The 22082-nt window shown below is 44.3% G+C and overlaps 1 protein-coding gene across 7 annotated transcripts in view; it reads left to right on the top strand.

The window, feature by feature from the left end:
* The first annotated feature begins 2471 nt into the window (after positions 1-2471).
* tex2 (testis expressed 2) overlaps positions 2472-22082 on the top strand; it is a 69510-nt gene continuing 49899 nt past the window's right edge. For 2 of the 7 annotated variants that reach the window (XM_077230614.1, XM_077230609.1), the window contains exon 1: positions 2472-2674. The gene's annotated coding sequence lies outside the window, so the exon portion shown is untranslated. Of the gene's footprint in view, positions 2675-2703; positions 3364-22082 lie in introns of those variants that run through there. The other 5 variants (XM_077230617.1, XM_077230612.1, XM_077230611.1 and 2 more) reach the window with 5 other exon arrangements.

Raw genomic sequence — 22082 nt, 5'->3', positions numbered from 1 at the left:
AAGTACTTATGTAATGGTATTTTTTTAACGGTATATAACCGTTTTGATTACCATTGACTTTTATGTCTTGTATAGAGATACAAGGGGCGTTTCTAATTTCTCAAAATAATTTCTGGTAACATTTTACAATTAGGTTCATTAGTTAACATTAGTTAATGTAACCATCGCACTAATAATGAGCGATACATTTGTTACTGAATTAGTTAATCAAAATCCAGTTGTTCATTGTTTGTTCATGTTAGTTCACAGTGCATTAACTAATGTTAATGAGATTTTAATAAAGTATTAGTCAATGTTGAAATTAATATTAACTAAGATTAATAAATGCTTGTTCATTCACGTTAACTAAAGTAATTTATGTTAACCATTGAACCTTATTGTAAAGAAAGTCAGTGTCATGAAAATGTACAAAAAAAAATCTTATTGGTGCTAAAAATATATATACATATATTCTTTATTTACATTGTTATTGTGTCACATGACTGAACAATTAACATTTCTTCATCAGATTCCTCATGTCTGTCATGAAAACAGGGCTTTTATGACTCCTCCATACACAGGTAATAGAGGTGTGTCTCTACTTTTGAGTTATTAGTTCACTGAGGAGTTTGTGACTAAAGTGTGAAGTTTATTATAATCATAGTTCCTGCTTTCAGGGGGAGTCTCTGAGACTTTGATCTTGATCACGGATAAATGTTTTCTGAGAGACACTGAGCTGCTGGAAACAGGACAACAGCAGTTTGGAAACACACACACACACACACACACACACACACACACACACACACACACACACACACACACACACACACACACACACACACACACACACACACACACACACACACACACACACACACACACACTCTCTCTCTCTCTCTCTCTCTCTCTCTCTCTCTCTCAATTCAATTCAGAAAAGCTTTATTGGCATGACCAAAAAAATACATTGTGTATTGCCAAAGCATTAAAACAAGTGATAAATATTTAGAACATGAACATTTATAAAGCCTATGTACAGAAAATAATAATAATAATAAAACTAAATAAAAAATACTATAGGCATATATATATATATATATATATATATATATATATATATATATATATATATATATATATATATATATTAATAGCTAGATAGAGCAAAAATAATAATAATAACATAAAATATTAAAAATAAAATAAATAGGGAAAATAATGATAATAAATAAATAATAAATCAATATTATAATACAGAAATGATGTAACAACTGAACATAGAAATTGAACATTATATACATATGTGTATGTCTCTCTCTCTCTCTCTCTCTCTCTCTCACACACACACACACACACACGCACGCACGCACGCAAGTCACATGATTTGAGTTCATCAAGTGAAATAAGAAATAGGCTACTATCTAAACACAAGGGATGTAGACAGGCTAGTTGAAATACTAAATAATATAAAAAGTAAATCAAGTAAGTATCGTAAAGAAAGCACATCTGTGCCTATTTAAAATGTTTAGCTTAAGCAAATAGCTGTCAGCTACATTTAAATTCAGCATACGATCACAAAATGAAAATATTATATTAACTCCTTTTATTGTTAGTTTAGTTTTGGTTCATTAATTGCTCTCAGCTTTACAGCTTTTACTCATATTGTGTTATATCACCAGTGATCACTAGATGGAGCTGCTTTATTTCAAACTGCAGTCTTGAGAATCAAACAGGAATCAAATCTGTTCTTCTTCTTCTTCTTCTTCTTCTTCTTCTTCTTCTTCTTCTTCTTCTTCTTCTTCTTCTTCTTCTTCTTCTATAACTGCTGAATATATCAACAACTCATCTCATCTTAGTCTTATCATTTTAAACTTTGAGGTAATAGATATAGCCCACCTGTTGTGATGTGTTCAGCGTGTTGTAATAAATCATAAATCTCAGGTCTCCAAAGATTGCATGTCAAAAGTATCCAGCCCCATGTGTTGAAGAAGTTTATTTAAATGCTATGAAATGTGGATATCAAGGGGGCAGAGTTGGTTTAATCAGTGATTAAGCTACATCATACCATCCTAATGCTTTTAAGAAAGTTTAACATATTCCTTTTCAAATAAGGAGACGTGTGAGAGAGTTGATGAGAGTTTAAAGGCGAGAGAAGAGAACGTACATGATGGGAATTATAGTGTTTACATATTACATAATAATATAATATAATATAATATAATATAATATAATATAATATAATATAATATAACATAATATAATATAATATAATATAATATAATATAATATAATATAATATAATATAATATAATATAATATAATATAATATAATATAATATAATATAATAACAAAAAACCCAGAAGAGGGCGCATATGCCCTTTGGTTCGCCCAGTCTCACCAAAACAAACATACGCCCTTCAAGCAGACATTTTAATCCAGCACAGAGTGTGTGAACGTAGACGTGTATCTTGATCTCCCGCGGATCATCGTTCGATTGCTCTCGTCTGGGGATCTGTGAGGTTTATTTTCGCTCCGCTTCCCTGTGTTGTGCTGCTGTCACTGGATTATAAACATTATAAACTCAGACATGATCGCAGCCACTTGCGGGATCGACTGTGGAAGCTCGTCCGAATATATAACGTGTTGGATGGGAATCTGCGTCTAGTTTCGGCAGGATAATGAAGAAGTGTAATGGTAAGATCGCGCCCATCACGCCCATCATCATCATCATCATCATCAGTGTGTCGTTGCTAAGCCGCATCTCTGTCTCGAGACAGTCGAGTATCATAGCAACCGTGATGACCTGTGAGTGTCATGATCTGTTGATGCATCGCGTGCGATTAATACGCGTCGGAAACTGACTGACAGCTGTTAGATGAGTTACAGGAGGTAATACCGTGGTATATGGCATAATAATCATATTCATAATCCACGATACTTCAAAGAGTAGGAGGTACGTGTCCTACTACCTTGTAATTACCATGTTATGTGAGCAGAAACGTTGTATTAGCATGTTAACGTTACATCTGAATATGTTTTATCAACATGATAGCATATGATAGCCGCATTACGTTAACGTTACTTTATTAGTGATTTCACAACACCATTTTTGGCTAATTGAATCATATTCAGGATTTCAGGCGGTCAGATTATGGGTTGACTAAAATACCATATAAACCACAGTGATTGTTACAGTAAAATTGTGGTGTAACTCGCTCTCAGCCGTCCATTATTATCAAAAACAGCTAGGTTCTTCCATAATATCCTACTTTTCAAAACAATAAGCAGATTAACAAACTAAAAGTGAAAGGGATATTCAGTGTGGACCTTAGAGAGATGTGTTCACACTCAGTTGTGTTGGATAAATCATCCAGGATTAGTAGGTAAGTCATTTTTATTTCTATAGCACCTTTCCAGAGCAAAGTGATTTACATCCAATTATAAAAAGGTTATCAAAATAGGAGTGACACACATTATAAACAGATGGTTTTTGGTTTTTATCAACTTTTTAAAAGTGTCCCCACAGATCTTAAATCCAAAGGGAGAGTGAGGGACGGCAAACAAGATTCCTGCTGGAATTATAATGTTGCAACAACTCTATTATATAAACCCTGCAATGCTCTAAACACAATCACAAGAATCTTACACTGAATTGTAAATTTACCTTGAAGCCAATCTAAAGATTTTAAAAATGGTATTGCATGTGATCTCTTAGATGACCGTAAAAAGAGAATTAAATAATCAAGGCGAGTGGAAATGAAAGCAACAAAGACACTCTTAATTGAGTTTTAGATTATTTTATTGAGTCAGAGCTACTTTATGTACTTTACATTTATGGTTAATTCATACATAGTTGAACCGCAGCATCAGCAATAATTAATAACAGCATCAGCGTAGCAGATCAACATTGTAATATCCATTAACCATGCCAAACACGCACAAATTTCATGACAGAAATATATATAATAAGTCTACATCACTACTTTACTATCATTGCTGTCATGTGCCGTCCATATTTCAATCTTCCATGAGAGAGCTTTTTAATCAACTTTTGTAATATTTTGTACCACACCACTAGTGTAAGTAGTTGTAAATTCATATAGAAAAAAATTGTGAAGGAAAAAAGAAAAGAAAACATTTTTTATGACTGAAGCAATATGATTTAAAGTGACGGTTCACCCAAAAATGATAATTCTGTCATCAATTATTCACCCCGGATCAATAATTCCAAACCCAAAAAACTTTGGTTAATCTTCAAAGCACAAATGAAGATATTTGAATGACACCCGGGACATTCCTGTCCCTTCATTTAAAGGTCAGACCAAAACTTAAAAGATCCAGAAAGGTTATTTACGATACATCTAAACAATGATCAACACGCACTGATGCTCTTATGTGATTTTACCTGATGATTAATTAAAAATATCTTAATTTGTGTATCAAACATTGTCCAATTAAAGTCTTATGGGTCTTAAAGTCTTAACATGAGTGTGAGTAAATTATAGAAACCGTCTCTTTAAGTGGCCATTTATTACATTGACATGTTTTTGATAACACACAGAGGAAGTATTGTATTTCTAAATTCACAGTTCACAATACTTGTTGCTTTTAAAATCAGTTACTATGTAAAAGAAAAGAAAAATATACTAATATCACGTGCATCTTGACTACATCCGGGACCAGAACTACTACTCTCTCTCTTTCCCATTCAGTTCATGCTCAAGTCAAAATAGATTGATGGAAATAAACACAATATAGTGTTGATAAAGCTAAGACTGCATTTCAGCATAGAGTTCATTTCTTTGAACATTAGACTCCTGACGTCTGCAGTGTTGGATATGGACTGATATATGCTGTCTCACACACGCATTCAGAAGTGCACCTTTATTTGCTGTGTGTTAGTGTTGAGTGACAGGACTAAAGCAGAGCTCTCTGCAGTCAGTGCACACGCTATAACCTGCGTTTGTGTAACCCGTCAGAACAAACAACCCTGAGTAGTGCGCATCTGAGCACACTTCTACTGTAGTCATCGAGTCAGTTGTAGACATGCAATAAGAGTACAGTGGGTCCGATCGCTTGTTCTTGGGAGAACCCGTCAGAACAAACAACCCTGAGTAGTGCGCATCTGAGCACACTTCTACTGTAGTCATCGAGTCAGTTGTAGACATGCAATAAGAGTACAGTGGGTCCGATCGCTTGTTCTTGGGAGAATTTAATGAGAAATGCTTGCTCTTTTATTGCTTAGGGTAAATCTTACACAGTAAAAAACGTTGGGTTATTTTTTTAACCCAACCGTTGGGTTACGCTTATCCTCATTGCAATTGTATAGGGTCGTATATTCAATTCAATATTCATTGTATACAGTATGACTCGAGTCCACACATTACAATTTACAGTGATCTGTTATCAGAGGTAACGGTCTAAGTTATGTATTTCAGAAATGTACATATACAAATCACAGTTAGCGAAACCTTTATTAATTTAAACAATGTAATAATTTAATGCAGAAACAATGAGCTCATTGAAGTAATGAATACTTGTTTGTTAACAAATGATTATGACATTTAGCATTGAATGTATCATTAAAATGTAGCATTGGTGCATGTTGATTCATTAGCCTACGTTGGGTTATTTTCCGAATATGTAGGGTCATTTTAAAAATTTCTAGTAATAACCCGGCCGTTGGGTTAAATAACCCACAGTTGGGAAGGTGCTATAGTTGGGTTACCCGTTGGGTCATTTTTAACCCAACATTATTAAGTGAATAGAGTCAGTTGTTGACACACAATAAGAGTACAGTGGGTCCGATCGCTTGCTCTTGGGAGAATTTGATTAGATATGTTTGAGTTTGTATTGAGATGTCTGACTTTTTTGTTAAAAAAATGTTTATTATTAGTATAAACCATTTTTGGGACACCGTTTTCAATTTGAACCAAAAACGTAATACTTTTTTTTGCGTTTTGGCCGCTCCTTTACACGACAGCAGCGTTTTGGGCGCCTGAAAACGCAAAATTTTGAAAACTGGTTTCAAAGTGCACGTTTTTGTTTTTGAAAACAGTCTCTGTATAACAACAAAAATGTGAATCTCTGAAGACGATGATGTCACATGCGTATTATGTGGTCAGTCTATAGTGTTTCATCGCCATCTACTGGCCAGGCAGCAGAATACAGCAATTTTAGTGTTTTTCTCAGATCTGTGTGAATGGGGATCGTTTTGACAATGTATGCAGAAAACTCGAAACGTACCTTTAATAGTTCAACCTCCAAAAAATGTAAATTCTGTCATGAATTAGTGTCGTTCCAAACGTGTGTGACATTCTTTCCTCTGTCGAACACAGAAGATAATAATTTGAAGAATGCTTCAGCTGGTTTTGCCTGTATTATAAAGTCAAAGGGATCCAACCCTTTCAAGCTCCAAAAAAGACATAAATGTAGCATGAAATTAATCCATATGTGCCTCGACTAGGATATTCAAAGTCTTGTGAAGCAACACATTTTATTATAAGCAGTTCAATGTTTAATGCCTTAATTAACTCTCAAATCAATGCATTGATCAATGCTCTCATTCCCAAACCATGTTGTGACACAAGCCTCAAACGCCATGAATTGGGCACATGACTTGTGAGAACCAACGTGGTTTGCAGTGAGATGATGTTTGACATTGTGAGTTTCAACTTTCATAATGTGAACTTCTTTTTATGTTTCGCTGACGAAAGAAATTTGGAACAACATGAGGGTGAGAAAGTGATGACAGAGTTTACACTTTTGGGTGAACTATTTAATTCCATTGCTGTCTAGGAGAGACTTTAATGTTCTCTATTATTGTCATAGATCGCTTATCATTGTCCCGCTCAGGTCATCAAAGATCACCTTCACATGAATATTGACCTTAATTCCCCATCAGTCCTATTCTCACTCCTAATCACCTGCACAGGTGCAACCACTTCTCCTCTCTATGTATGTCCCTCAGTGCTCATTGCGAAGTCTTGTACCAGCTACGGCCTACATCTCTGAGCGTTTGATATTCTATTGACTTTCCTGGTTTCCTGATCTCTGCCTGTTCAACTGGTCTCTGTGTGATTGTCTGCTGCCTGCCTCGACCCCTGCATGGTATTGTTGCTGAGTTTGGATCTGTCCTGTTTTCCAGTTTGTCTTTACTGAATTCTCTCTGCCTGCTTATCATTAATAAAGTTTCTGCAAATGGATTCGCACGACTCTGTCTCTGCATCACAATTATACTATTTTAAAGATTTCTAATTTTGTTTTGGAGTATCATACAATAGGTTTGCATGCATCCAAGGTAAAAAAACCCTTTAATTTTCTCATAATAAAATACATTGTAGCTCTTTTCTCACAGTGTCGTTGATGCGTTCAAAGATTCTCATTTTCCTACTCTGCTCTGATTGGTCAGATGACTTAGTCTGTTGTGATTGGTCTACTCTGCTCTGATTGGTCAGATGGTCCAGTCGGTTGTGATTGGTCTACTCTGCTCTGATTGGTCAGATGGTCCAGTCGGTTGTGATTGGTCTACTCTGCTCTGATTGGTCAGATGACTTAGTCTGTTGTGATTGGTCTACTCTGCTCTGATTGGTCAGATGACTTAGTCTGTTGTGATTGGTCTACTCTGCTCTGATTGGTCAGATGGTCCAGTCGGTTGTGATTGGTCTACTCTGCTCTGCTTGGTCAGATGACCCAGTCTGTTGTGATTGGTCTTGTCATGGATACCCAAAGAGAGAACAGGAAGCAAATGCGAGTAACAACTTTTATTCTAAATCTAAGTGCACAGTAACGGGACAAATGGTGGAAACAGTACAAGCCGATGGTGGTGGGTGACGCAGGGACTTCAATGGTCAGGTCCGTGAAGAAGTGCAGAGACGAGAAGACAGTGAGACGACAATAATCCACAAGACGATGAGTAATCCACAGAACAACGGGCAACAGGAACACGAGGCAGGAACACGAGGCAGGAACACGAAGACTGGATCACCAACACCGACAACATCAAACAACGATCTGACAAGGATGAGAAAACAGCGGTGAGCATATAAAGAGTGGTGAGATAGTCTGCAGCTGGTGATGTGATGATGATCAGCTGGAGCGGATTAGGTAATGACATACATTCACGCCCACTACACACGTGCACTCATACAACAACATAAACACGAGACTAGAAGGGACAGTGAATGTGTCTACCGTGACAGTACCCCTCCTCCTAAGAACGCCTCCTGGCGTTCCCAGGCTCCCCTACCTGTCGATTGTAATCATCGATAAGGGAGTGATCCAGGATGTCTCTGGCAGACACCCAACTTCTCTCCTCCGGACCGTAACCTTCCCAGTCCACCAAGTACTGAAATCCGCGTCCCCTCCGCCTAGAGTCCAGAATGCGGTTAACCGAATATGTGGTCTCCCCATCTACGAGTCGCGGCGGGGGAGGAACCGGGGTAGGCGGATTAATGTGAGAATGAAACACGGGTTTGATCTTTGAAACATGAAAAACGGAATGGACCCTCCTGTACGCAGGGGGTAACTTGAGGCGGACTGCCACCGGACTAATGATCTTGGTGACAGGAAATGGGCCGATAAATTTGGGTGCAAGTTTATTAGAGACGGTGCGAAGAGGAATGTTCCTGGTTGAAAGCCACACTTTTTGACCAACGACGTATACGGGAGGCCTTGACCTGTGGCGATCGGCCTTGGCCTTGGTGCGCGCCCCCACCTGGAGTAGAGTCTCACGGGCTCTAGTCCAAGTGCGGTGACACCTCTGGACGAAGGCGTGAGCGGAGGGGACCGCAACCTCAGACTCCAGACTGGGAAAAATAGGTGGCTGGTAACCTACACTACATTCAAACGGGGATAGGCCCATGGCCGACACCGGTAACGTGTTGTGTGCGTACTCCACCATAGACAGTTGTTGGCTCCAAGAGGAAGGGTTCTTGGAGACCAAACATCGTAACATCCTCTCCAAATCTTGGTTGGCTCTTTCGGTCTGGCCATTGCTCTGGGGATGGAACCCTGAGGACAGACTAACCGTCGCCCCCAGTAACCTACAAAACTCTCGCCAAAATTTGGACACAAACTGGGGTCCCCTGTCGGAGACCACGTCTCTAGGGAGGCCATGTAACCGAAAGACGTGGTCCACGATCGTCACCGCTGTCTCCTTGGCTGAGGGTAATTTGGGCAAGGGAATAAAATGGGCCGCCTTCGAGAATCGGTCCACCACAGTCAAAACTACTGTGTTACCCTGGGAGGGTGGGAGGGCGGTGATAAAATCTAGAGCGATATGGGACCAGGGTCTCGAAGGAACCGGCAGCGGCTGAAGTAACCCGTCTGGAGGTCGATTGGAAGTCTTACCAGTGGCACAGACCGAACAAGCCAAAACAAAATCGTGAATGTCGCGAGCCATAAGTGGCCACCAGAACCGTTGCTTGACTAAAAAGCTAGTGCGATTGACTCCTGGATGGCAAGCCACGTTGGAGCTATGACCCCACTGGATGACGTCCGACCGTAATCCCTCCGGCACAAATAAACGATTCGGTGGGCAACCGGGCGGAGGCGTTACCCCTTCTAAGGCCTTCTCGACTCTCGATTCGACCTCCCATGTGAGTGTGGAAACAAATAGGGTTTCGGGTAAAATGCACTCGGGAGTGGACGGGCGTTCGGAAAAATCAAATATACGAGATAAAGCGTCGGGCTTGATGTTCTTGGAACCCGGACGGTATGAGAGGGAAAAATCAAAACGACCGAAAAAAAGTGCCCACCGAGCCTGCCTGGAGTTCAATCTTTTGGCGGTCCTAATGTATTCTAGGTTCTTGTGATCGGTCCAGACGATAAAAGGTACCCCCGACCCTTCTAACCAGTGGCGCCATTCCTCCAACGCTAACTTGACTGCCAACAACTCCCTGTTACCAATGTCGTAATTACGTTCAGCTGGGGATAGACGATGGGACAAAAACGCGCAGGGATGCATCTTGTCGTCTGTGGAAGAGCGTTGGGATAACACTGCACCTACTCCCACCTCTGACGCATCAACCTCCACCACGAACTGACGTGAAGAGTCAGGGGCGACAAGGATGGGGGCCGAAACGAAGCGGCCTTTAAGTTTGGCAAACACAGCCTCGGCTGTGTCTGACCACCTGAACGTAGTTCTGGGGGAGGTCAAGGCAGTCAGAGGTGCGACTAGTTGGCTGAAGTTGCGAATAAAACGCCGGTAGAAATTGGCGAACCCCAGAAACCTCTGCAGGGCCTTGCGGGAGTCTGGGCTTGGCCAATCCACCACAGCCTTAATCTTCTCAGGATCCATCCGCATTCCCTCAGACGAGACGATGTACCCTAGGAAAGGAACAGACTGTGCATGAAAATCGCATTTCTCCGCCTTGACAAAAAGCCCATTCTCTAGCAACCTCTGAAGCACTCGTCGGACGTGTTGCACATGTTCCTGGAGAGAAGAGGAAAAAATCAATATGTCATCCAGGTAGACATATATGAACTGATCGATCATATCTCGCAACACGTCATTGACCAGTGCCTGGAAAACTGCTGGGGAGTTGGACAGCCCAAACGGCATGACCAAGTATTCAAAGTGCCCCCTAGGGGTGTTAAACGCAGTTTTCCACTCATCCCCCTCCCTGATGCGGACCAAATGATAAGCATTACGCAAATCCAGTTTTGTGAAGATGGATGCTCCCTGTAACCTCTCGAAAGCTGAAGACATCAATGGCAAAGGATAAGTATTCTTTACCGTGATGTTATTCAGCCCTCGGTAATCAATGCAAGGTCGCAGAGAACCATCCTTCTTCCCCACAAAAAAGAACCCCGCCCCCGCCGGAGAAGAGGAAGGGCGAATGAACTTGGTTGCTAGAGAATCAGAAATATATTTCTCCATAGCCTCCCTCTCAGGAATAGAGAGTGAATATAACTTGCCTTTGGGCGGAGACTTACCTGGCAGTAAATCTATCGCACAGTCATAGGGACGATGCGGAGGGAGAGAAGCAGCCCGAGACTTACTGAACACCTCCTTCAGGTCCAGATACTCCGCAGGCACGTTAGACAAATCCCCCGTCTCCTCCTGAAACACAGAAACAGGCACGGACGAACAAGCAGAAACAAGACAAGACTTATGACATTCCTTGCTCCACTCCAGCACAGCTCTATGATGCCAGTCCACTCGGGGGTTGTGTTGGATGAGCCAAGGGTGACCAAGGACGACGGGTGCCAGGGGTGAGTCCAGTATATAGAATGAAATAGTTTCTGAGTGGTTGCCGGATGTGATGAGGGTGATATCTTCAGTGGAAAAGGAAATGGTGGGGAGTTCTTGGCCATTTAGTGCGTGAACAGCGATTCTGTGTGTGAGGGGTTTGAGGGGAATCATGAATTTCTGTGCAAACGTGTGGTCCATAAAATTACCTTCCGCCCCCGAGTCCAGAAGTGCTTGACAGTCGTGCTGGTGGACTGACCATCTTAGTCTTACCGGAAGGAGGGTGGAGGTAGATGTAGACGTAGGTGAGGGCTTCCTGGCGGAGATCCCACCCGATAGTAGCCTCAGATTTACTATCGGGCTTGGCCTTTTACTGGGCAGTTATATGCATAGTGTCCAGCTCCTCCGCAGTACAGGCAAAGGCCCTGGGATCTCCGCCTCTCCCTCTCCTCCCGGGAAAGCCGAGCTCGACCAACCTGCATGGGTTCATGATCGAAAACTGGGCTGACCACGTCCCTGCCGCTGGATCGTGGATCGTTGAATCCTGTGAGCGTGCGGGTGGACGGAGCTCGACGCTCGATCCTTGACAACCGAGCGTCTACCCGCAGCGCGAGATCGATAAGTCCATTCAGTGTGGTGGGAAGATCCAGGGCGTAGATCTCCTTTTGGACGCGGTCAGCCAACCCATGCAGGAACATGTCCCACTGCGCCTCCTCGTTCCATCCACACTCCGCCGCCAGGGTCCGGAACTCATTTGAGAAATCGGAAACGGATTTCTCACCTTGGCGTAACTCCGCCAACGCCCTGGCAGCTTCTCGTCCTGATACGGCCCGGTCGAAGACCTGTTTCATCTCGGCGGAGAGTGTCCGGAACGAGTTACAGCACGCGTGCTGGCTCTCCCACACCGCCGTTCCCCATAGTGCCGCCTTCCCAGTCAGCAAAGTCAACACGAAGGCTACCTTGGCTGGTTCTGTGTTGAACGTGCGCGGTTGCAGTGCGAAGTGCATGTCGCAGCGGGCCAAAAACGCTCTGCAGTGAGCCGGCTCCCCAGAGTAGGCTTCTGGGATGGGTAGGCGAGGTTCTGACTGGGAGGGGTTCTCTGGTGGTGTGGGGGGAACGGCTGGTGTGGGTGGCGCAGCGGGACCACGTAGGCGTTGGATCTGCTGGGTGAGCTCGGACACCTGCGTCACCAGGGCTTGTACTGCGCGACCCGTGTCGCCGATCTCTCTTTCTTGTGAGTCCATTCTCCGAATGCTGTGGTGAATGAACTCCTCCAGGGTCGATGAAGACGCGCTCGCTGCTTCCATTCCACGGTCAGATCGTTCTGTCATGGATACCCAAAGAGAGAACAGGAAGCAAATGCGAGTAACAACTTTTATTCTAAATCTAAGTGCACAGTAACGGGACAAATGGTGGAAACAGTACAAGCCGATGGTGGTGGGTGACGCAGGGACTTCAATGGTCAGGTCCGTGAAGAAGTGCAGAGACGAGAAGACAGTGAGACGACAATAATCCACAAGACGATGAGTAATCCACAGAACAACGGGCAACAGGAACACGAGGCAGGAACACGAAGACTGGATCACCAACACCGACAACATCAAACAACGATCTGACAAGGATGAGAAAACAGCGGTGAGCATATAAAGAGTGGTGAGATAGTCTGCAGCTGGTGATGTGATGATGATCAGCTGGAGCGGATTAGGTAATGACATACATTCACGCCCACTACACACGTGCACTCATACAACAACATAAACACGAGACTAGAAGGGACAGTGAATGTGTCTACCGTGACAGGTCTACTCTGCTCTGATTGGTCAGATGACTTAGTCTGTTGTGATTGGTCTACTCTGCTCTGATTGGTCAGATGGTCCAGTCGGTTGTGATAAATCTACTCTGCTCTGATTGGTCAGATGACCCAGTCTGTTGTGATTGGGTCTACTCTGCTCTGATTGGTCAGATGGTCCAGTCGGTTGTGATTAATCTACTCTGCTCTGCTTGGTCAGATGACCCAGTCTGTTGTGATTGGTCTACTCTGCTCTGATTGGTCAGGTGACCCAGTCTGTTGTGAATAATCTACTCTGCTCTGATTGGTCAGATGACCCAGTCTGTTGTGATTGGTCTACTCTGCTCTGATTTGTCAGATGACCCAGTCTGTTGTGATTAATCTACTCTTCTCTGATTGGTCAGATGACCCAGTCTGTTGTGATTGGTCTACTCTGCTCTGATTGGTCAGATGACCCAGTCTGTTGTGATTGGTCTACTCTGCTCTGATTGGTCAGATGACCCAGTCTGTTGTGATTGGTCTACTCTGCTCTGATTGGTCAGATGACCCAGTCTGTTGTGATTAATCTACTCTGCTCTGATTGGTCAGATGGTCCAGTCTGTTGTGATTGGTCTACTCTGCTCTGATTGATAGATGGCTCAGTCTGTTGTGATTGGTCTACTCTGCTCTGATTGATAGATGGCTCAGTCTGTTGTGATTAATCTACTCTGCTCTGATTGGTCAGATGGCCCAGTCTGTTGTGATTGGTCTACTCTGCATTATGAAAATTTGTTACATTATGACATAGGTTGGTAACTGGAAGTGAGAGTGAAATTGCTGACGACTCATTTAGGCAGTTCAGAATCTTTTCTTTCTTTTACAAGACAACAACTTTTGAAAATAGCTGTATTACACACTGCATGAAAGGTAGCAGCCGGAAAATGCATAATAGGGATGAAAGAGATTTCATTTGTGATTCATTTAAGTGTGTGTCTGTGATTTTTCTGTATGATCATCATATACAGCTGCTGCATTTAATGATAGAGAATCAACAAGCATGTGACGAACAGGACGGCCGAGGGACGTGAGAGAACGGCGCGAGGCCGGTGGTGCGATTGATAATGAGCAACACCTGTGAGCACACCGGTCTCGCATCTCTCACGGAGGAGCGGAAGCATAAAGGAGGAGCGACGACGTTGATGATCGAGAGAGGAACAGGCCTGATTTTAGTTGTTCTGGTTTTTGTATTTGTGTTTTATTTTAGCCAGCAGTCGTCCGCGAGGGGCTGCTGGCCGTTATGTTTTATTTTGGGTAAGCCAGCAGTCGTCCGCGAGGGGCTGCTGGCGGTATTTTAGTTTGTTTGTTTTATTTTAAATAAAGTTTATTTCGATTGTTCGCCGGTTCCCGCCTCCTTCTTCCCTGAACATTGCTACACTGGTGCCGAAACCCGGGAAGAGGGAGGAACGCGCTGTCAGAGAGTCCTCGCCGCTGTGGGGAATCCGCGGTGTCATCGAGCATGGTGCGCGAGTCGCCGCCGCTCGCCGTGGGCCGGAGCCTGCTGCCATCCGCCAGAAGGGGAGGAGCAGGGAGCGGGGGACTCGCGGCCATGGACGCTCGAGGTGGTGCGCTGGAGAGAGTTGCCGGTTGGACGGTCGAGCTCGCTGCCGGCCGCCTGTGTATTGGAGGGGCGGCTGCCATCCGGGAGGGAGAGGAGGAGTCGCCGCCGCTCGCCGTGGGCCGGAGCCTGCTGCCGTCCACCAGAGAAGGGGAGGTGCAGGGAGCGGGGGACTCCTACCGTCTGCCCAAGGCACCCGAGGAGCCGTCGCCGTCCACCGGGCGGCGGAGGGGCGTCGAGCCGTCCACCGAGGGCTATCCAGCGTCACCGCCAGGCACCGCGGAGGAGATCGCCCAGCTGGTGGGGGACCAGATGGCAGCGCGTTGTGGGAACCGGACCATTTTTTTTTTTTTTTTTTTTTCCTCTCTCCCCTCTCTCGATCTGTCGCTCCTCATGCTTCCGTCTCCATTTCCCTCGGCTTGTCGGTCCATACCCCCCAGGGATCGCCGCCGCCGGGGGGGAGTAGGCACAGGCTCGTGGGTACCCCCCGGCCTGTGAGGGGCGATGGGGGTATGTGACGAACAGGACGGCCGAGGGACGTGAGAGAACGGCGCGAGGCCGGTGGTGCGATTGATAATGAGCAACACCTGTGAGCACACCGGTCTCGCATCTCTCACGGAGGAGCGGAAGCATAAAGGAGGAGCGACGACGTTGATGATCGAGAGAGGAACAGGCATGATTTTAGTTGTTCTGGTTTTTGTATTTGTGTTTTATTTTAGCCAGCAGTCGTCCGCGAGGGGCTGCTGGCCGTTATGTTTTATTTTGGGTAAGCCAGCAGTCGTCCGCGAGGGGCTGCTGGCGGTATTTTAGTTTGTTTGTTTTATTTTAAATAAAGTTTATTTCGATTGTTCGCCGGTTCCCGCCTCCTTCTTCCCTGAACATTGCTACACTGGTGCCGAAACCCGGGAAGAGGGAGGAACGCGCTGTCAGAGAGTCCTCGCCGCTGTGGGGAATCCGCGGTGTCATCGAGCATGGTGCGCGAGTCGCCGCCGCTCGCCGTGGGCCGGAGCCTGCTGCCATCCGCCAGAAGGGGAGGAGCAGGGAGCGGGGGACTCGCAGCCATGGACGCTCGAGGTGGTGCGCTGGAGAGAGTTGCCGGTTGGACGGTCGAGCTCGCTGCCGGCCGCCTGTGTATTGGAGGGGCGGCTGCCATCCGGGAGGGAGAGGAGGAGTCGCCGCCGCTCGCCGTGGGCCGGAGCCTGCTGCCGTCCACCAGAGAAGGGGAGGTGCAGGGAGCGGGGGACTCCTACCGTCTGCCCAAGGCACCCGAGGAGCCGTCGCCGTCCACCGGGCGGCGGAGGGGCGTCGAGCCGTCCACCGAGGGCTATCCAGCGTCACCGCCAGGCACCGCGGAGGAGATCGCCCAGCTGGTGGGGGACCAGATGGCAGCGCGTTGTGGGAACCGGACCATTTTTTTTTTTTTTTTTTTTTCCTCTCTCCCCTCTCTCGATCTGTCGCTCCTCATGCTTCCGTCTCCATTTCCCTCGGCTTGTCGGTCCATACCCCCCAGGGATCGCCGCCGCCGGGGGGGAGTAGGCACAGGCTCGTGGGTACCCCCCGGCCTGTGAGGGGCGATGGGGGTATGTGACGAACAGGACGGCCGAGGGACGTGAGAGAACGGCGCGAGGCCGGTGGTGCGATTGATAATGAGCAACACCTGTGAGCACACCGGTCTCGCATCTCTCACGGAGGAGCGGAAGCATAAAGGAGGAGCGACGACGTTGATGATCGAGAGAGGAACAGGCATGATTTTAGTTGTTCTGGTTTTTGTATTTGTGTTTTATTTTAGCCAGCAGTCGTCCGCGAGGGGCTGCTGGCCGTTATGTTTTATTTTGGGTAAGCCAGCAGTCGTCCGCGAGGGGCTGCTGGCGGTATTTTAGTTTGTTTGTTTTATTTTAAATAAAGTTTATTTCGATTGTTCGCCGGTTCCCGCCTCCTTCTTCCCTGAACATTGCTACACTGGTGCCGAAACCCGGGAAGAGGGAGGAACGCGCTGTCAGAGAGTCCTCGCCGCTGTGGGGAATCCGCGGTGTCATCGAGCATGGTGCGCGAGTCGCCGCCGCTCGCCGTGGGCCGGAGCCTGCTGCCATCCGCCAGAAGGGGAGGAGCAGGGAGCGGGGGACTCGCGGCCATGGACGCTCGAGGTGGTGCGCTGGAGAGAGTTGCCGGTTGGACGGTCGAGCTCGCTGCCGGCCGCCTGTGTATTGGAGGGGCGGCTGCCATCCGGGAGGGAGAGGAGGAGTCGCCGCCGCTCGCCGTGGGCCGGAGCCTGCTGCCGTCCACCAGAGAAGGGGAGGTGCAGGGAGCGGGGGACTCCTACCGTCTGCCCAAGGCACCCGAGGAGCCGTCGCCGTCCACCGGGCGGCGGAGGGGCGTCGAGCCGTCCACCGAGGGCTATCCAGCGTCACCGCCAGGCACCGCGGAGGAGATCGCCCAGCTGGTGGGGGACCAGATGGCAGCGCGTTGTGGGAACCGGACCATTTTTTTTTTTTTTTTTTTTCCTCTCTCCCCTCTCTCGATCTGTCGCTCCTCATGCTTCCGTCTCCATTTCCCTCGGCTTGTCGGTCCATACCCCCCAGGGATCGCCGCCGCCGGGGGGGAGTAGGCACAGGCTCGTGGGTACCCCCCGGCCTGTGAGGGGCGATGGGGGTATGTGACGAACAGGACGGCCGAGGGACGTGAGAGAACGGCGCGAGGCCGGTGGTGCGATTGATAATGAGCAACACCTGTGAGCACACCGGTCTCGCATCTCTCACGGAGGAGCGGAAGCATAAAGGAGGAGCGACGACGTTGATGATCGAGAGAGGAACAGGCCTGATTTTAGTTGTTCTGGTTTTTGTATTTGTGTTTTATTTTAGCCAGCAGTCGTCCGCGAGGGGCTGCTGGCCGTTATGTTTTATTTTGGGTAAGCCAGCAGTCGTCCGCGAGGGGCTGCTGGCGGTATTTTAGTTTGTTTGTTTTATTTTAAATAAAGTTTATTTCGATTGTTCGCCGGTTCCCGCCTCCTTCTTCCCTGAACATTGCTACAAAGCATTTACCATGTTTTAAATCCTCGCCGCGGTTTGGCAATTGTAAAGTGTGTTGTGATGCATGATATTGTTATCATCCATAATAATGATGATATACTATAAATATGAAATGTTTGTAATGTAGTGTTATGTTTTTATGCCATCCGCAGGCTTTTGTTGTGTGACCCATGACACCATACTCAGACTGGAGACTGAATGTGGCAGAGGTCTCGACATTGTCCTAAAATTGTGATTGTGAACTTGTATTGATTTCAGGCACCTTTAGGGAATTGATCCGGTCTTTACATTCATGACACTCGGATGCATTTTTACATCAAATGTGACGATAGTGACAGGATTATGCCTTGAGGTGGAATAAGGATGCACAAAAACCTGTAGCTTCTAGAAATGCTCTAAACGATCAGCCATGGATTGGAACTAGCTGAAAATCATTTGCTCTGATTTGTGGTGTCTCAACTTGCTGAAGACGTAAACAGATCAAATTTTATTGATGCACAAGATGTGAGAGTGCTCACACTATGAGGGGTTTGGTGAATATGAACATCTCCACCAGGATAGAGTAAAATAAACTGTAGCTTCTGTATCACTCACCTTTTGACTAATGTGATAGCGTCCCAAAGTCACCATCACTAAAGATGTAATTACACCGCAATTAATACCGTAATTACACGTTTTCTACTTAAAAACGGTTCACGTCCTTGTACATCTCATAATTACAACTTGTAAATCCATAATTATCTGAGAGCGTCGACTTGTACCACCTGACCGCTGCAGATTCATATATTGGTGTTGACAGTGTTGCCAAAGAAACCCATAATTGCGAGTCCGAGAATGTGAACAAATCAGAGTAGAGAATGTCAAGGTTTGCTTTTTCTCGTAATTACGACATAGTATTGATTTTATCATCAACCCAAACAATTGTCAAAATGACATTAGCTAAGCCCAACAGGAAGTTGTTCCATTTTGGATTGAATGTAATTTTTTGTGAAAAAAAAAGCAGGATCTGAATTTTTAAATAGTCCTCCAAGTGGATTCATGTAACATTAAGTCAAGACATTGAAGATTTTTGATTTCTTGAACGGTGTTGCCATGGCTAAGAATTAAATGAATGGTTAAAAAAAAGAAGAAATAAGGCTACAGGAAGAGTGTGAATGTGGCTATTGTGGGTCACAGTTATAGCACAAACACCTGGCAGCTGAAAGTGTCGAACTTAAGAAAGACTTAGTTGTTTAAGAAAGACTCTTGTATAGGCTTAAATGCATGTACCCAGAATGCATCTAGAGCCACGAGTAGTGATTGCTGCTTGCAGCTATATTGTTATTCTGTGTGGGTTTTTTTTTTTTGGTAACAATCCATAATTACTGTATACTTTAATTGTATGGAAAAGACTTGTGTGGAAATTGTCCTGAACTTTGATGACAGAACTTTTGACACCTTTGAATAAGTTTACGTGCAAGTAACTGATAATAACGGATTATATTGCACAGTAATTTTACTGAGCACATGTTTGAGGTCACGGCATGTTGAAACAGAAGCTTGTGTAATGCATTAGTAGTGTTCCTCTTTCTGTTCATTTGAGTTTGTCTTCATCTCATTGGAGTGACGGAGGGGATTTATGACTAAATAGATGTAATGGAGAAACCCTTTAGTGAGGACATGATCTGATACACGACGGAGCTCTGTAATATTATGCATATCAATGTTTAAATCCTCTCTCTGTGTGTATGTGTGTGTGCAATGAGTCTGTCTGACTCAGCATTTACTGTGTGTTAATGTGCTTCAGTTAAAGGAATATTCCAGGTTTTCAACATGATGTCTAGGCTGGTGTAACAGATCTGTGGCGTTCTGTCATTACCAGATGATAATGTCAGCTTGTTCCTCAGTCTATAACAATGATCAAGAAGTGCTCAAAGTAATGCACTTACGATGGCGGTTACTTTGAAGTCTGTGGGGAGACATTCTGGAGGAGATAAAAGCACAAGTTCCTATAGCTAATGGCGGAAGTACACAGCGTGTTCGCACCGCAGGAACTGGGAACGAATTTAGTTATAGGACCGACTTTTGTGGGACTAAATAAGCTCCTACTTCAGAGTAGGGTCTAACCCAGCACGATTATATATATATATATATATATATATATATATATATATATATAGGAACCACCGTTGACGTAAGTGTGTTGATTGGCCGGACACATGCCATATGAAACACTTATATTTTTTTTAAAAGCTACGTAAACACAAATTTTCCTACTGGCAGTGAGAAAAATGTAGTTCACAGGGAAGCGTCCTGGTGGCTAGTTCCTGTAACTGCGCTTCTGTAACTATCCGATGTGTAAGGGCAGGTTTATCAGGTTTGTACTTTGTCTACTATTAAACAGCATTGTAAAAATGTACAGCTTCCTTACCTGTATGCAGTGGCTTTTTTGCTTCGGGCAGAACTGAAAGAATAGCTGTTTCTTCCAGTTTGCACTAAAATACTGATCATGCAGTTGACTACAAAAACAAAGGATTGTCAGATTTTGTGGTTGCGGCGTTTTCTCTGTATTTATTATGATTCTTTGCAGCCTTTAGCCGCTGTCTACAATTGTGCTGGATCCTTTACTAGAAACCAAAAGTAACTCACTCCCGCTAAACGTCTTTGAAATCTTGCATCCGGGAACAATACAATAATCAACACCATTATGACTAAAAGTTTGATAAGAGGTATTTCCTACTAAAGCAAGGCGGTATTAGACTCTGGTAAGCGTATCCATAGCAGACTGCTGGCAGTGGCCTTGGACGGCAACATGCCCAGTGCATTATGGGTGTTGAAGTTTTCATACCTATTCTGCTAAAGGGCATTTTTCTCTGTTTTCTCTAGTCAGGTACCAGTGCCACTGATTTAAAACAAACTGTGCAGTTTTATTGAAAGCCCATTATGCCAGTGGTGAAGTACCGCTTTATTTTAGAAAGGAAATACAGGCATCTCTACGGTGCAATGTGTTTTTAATTACACCGTTGACAAGTGTTTAATTACACTTGTCTTTATCTTAATTCAAAAAACAAAACAAAAACCTCCAGATAATTTTGCTTGCCTTACATAGCACATCTTATACAAACAAAACTTGATGAGGCTAGTGGAAAATAAAATAGAGGAAAAAAGCACTGCTGTAATATTTACATCAGAGCTGCACAACATATTTGCTTGGGTTAAAAACATGACAACATTTCCAAGGACTACATTACATTCTTTGAATGTCTCAAAAATGACTCAACAGAATAAATTCCAAGCGCGCGCGCGCACACACACACACACACACACACACACACACACACACACACGCACGCACGCACAAACAACATTTTTGGTTGGGTTAAAAACATTAACTCCAAAATGCTGTAATTATATGAAATAGATGTGAGCGCAACCGATCTATTGTGCATTCCACAGGCCGAGCATTTACTTGTTGATGAATTATGATAGTGTTTACGTTATGGTGTTTATATGTTAAGTTGTAGATGGTTGTAAGAGTGTATATTTTATAAAAATGTAGAAGTAAAAATCAGAATCCTGAGGTGTGTTTCAGGCTTGTTTATAATTAAAATTCCCGCATTATGAACAAAAACTTTCTTTCCTTCTGTTTTTATTGAGTGTGTTTACATGTACGTTCTTAACCTGATTATATACTTAATAAGAAGACAATGCATGATCATGTTTACACGTTTTTCTTAAAACCAATCGTCACAGCTAGATCTTAGCTAATTAAACTTATTAATTAGTCTTTTGTTAATTTAAGCGTATGCGGACAGAGTGAGCGTTACAGTAAGGGAGAAAGATATATATTGACTCTTTCTTGACCCAAAAAATGATAAAAGTGCTCTCCTGAAAGTGATAGAAGTGATACAGTCCAAATGCTACATCTGTAACATGCTTGAGAGGAGAATATATCAGCCTAAGTTTCCGCTGACATGTTGCAATACTCTTCTTCGGTTTTTAATGCTTTATTTACCATCACAACCGACATAACTAATGTAGTCAGATAAGCAAATGTATTAAGTTTTGACGTCACAACCAGGAAATAACCTGATTTATTAATAGAGTCTTGTAAACGCAGTTTACTCGTGTTGTCGGGTTATTGGTTTGCATGTAAACTGGGACAACAGGTTATTTCAATAAGCTGATTTTTTCTCATTATTGGTTATTATTGGTATTTTGCTTAATATACATAATAGAAAGAAAGAAATTTAGGAGAACTAGTGTTGAAGTCTGTTTCGGTATGTTTCTGTAAACAGTGTTTGATGGATCTGTAGTTACGTCATGTTTCTTTCTGGTTGAACATGAGTCAGCAAAACTAACCAGCGTTACTGTTTTAGCTTGTCATTACATAAGTTGAAATCGGGGATATAACTTTAGACAAAGAAGGTTTTATCACATCAATCTCATGTTAAAACGTGAAATGTTTAAGTGTTTTTGTGCTTTTTTGAAACAGTTATATGCATAGTTGTTTATTTGCC

Source organism: Siphateles boraxobius, unplaced genomic scaffold (genome assembly GCF_051911475.1).
Source record: "Siphateles boraxobius isolate OS27281-9 unplaced genomic scaffold, OSU_SipBor_1 15, whole genome shotgun sequence".
Lineage (NCBI taxonomy): Eukaryota > Metazoa > Chordata > Actinopteri > Cypriniformes > Leuciscidae > Siphateles > Siphateles boraxobius.
This window is presented reverse-complemented; position numbering and strand designations above follow the sequence as displayed.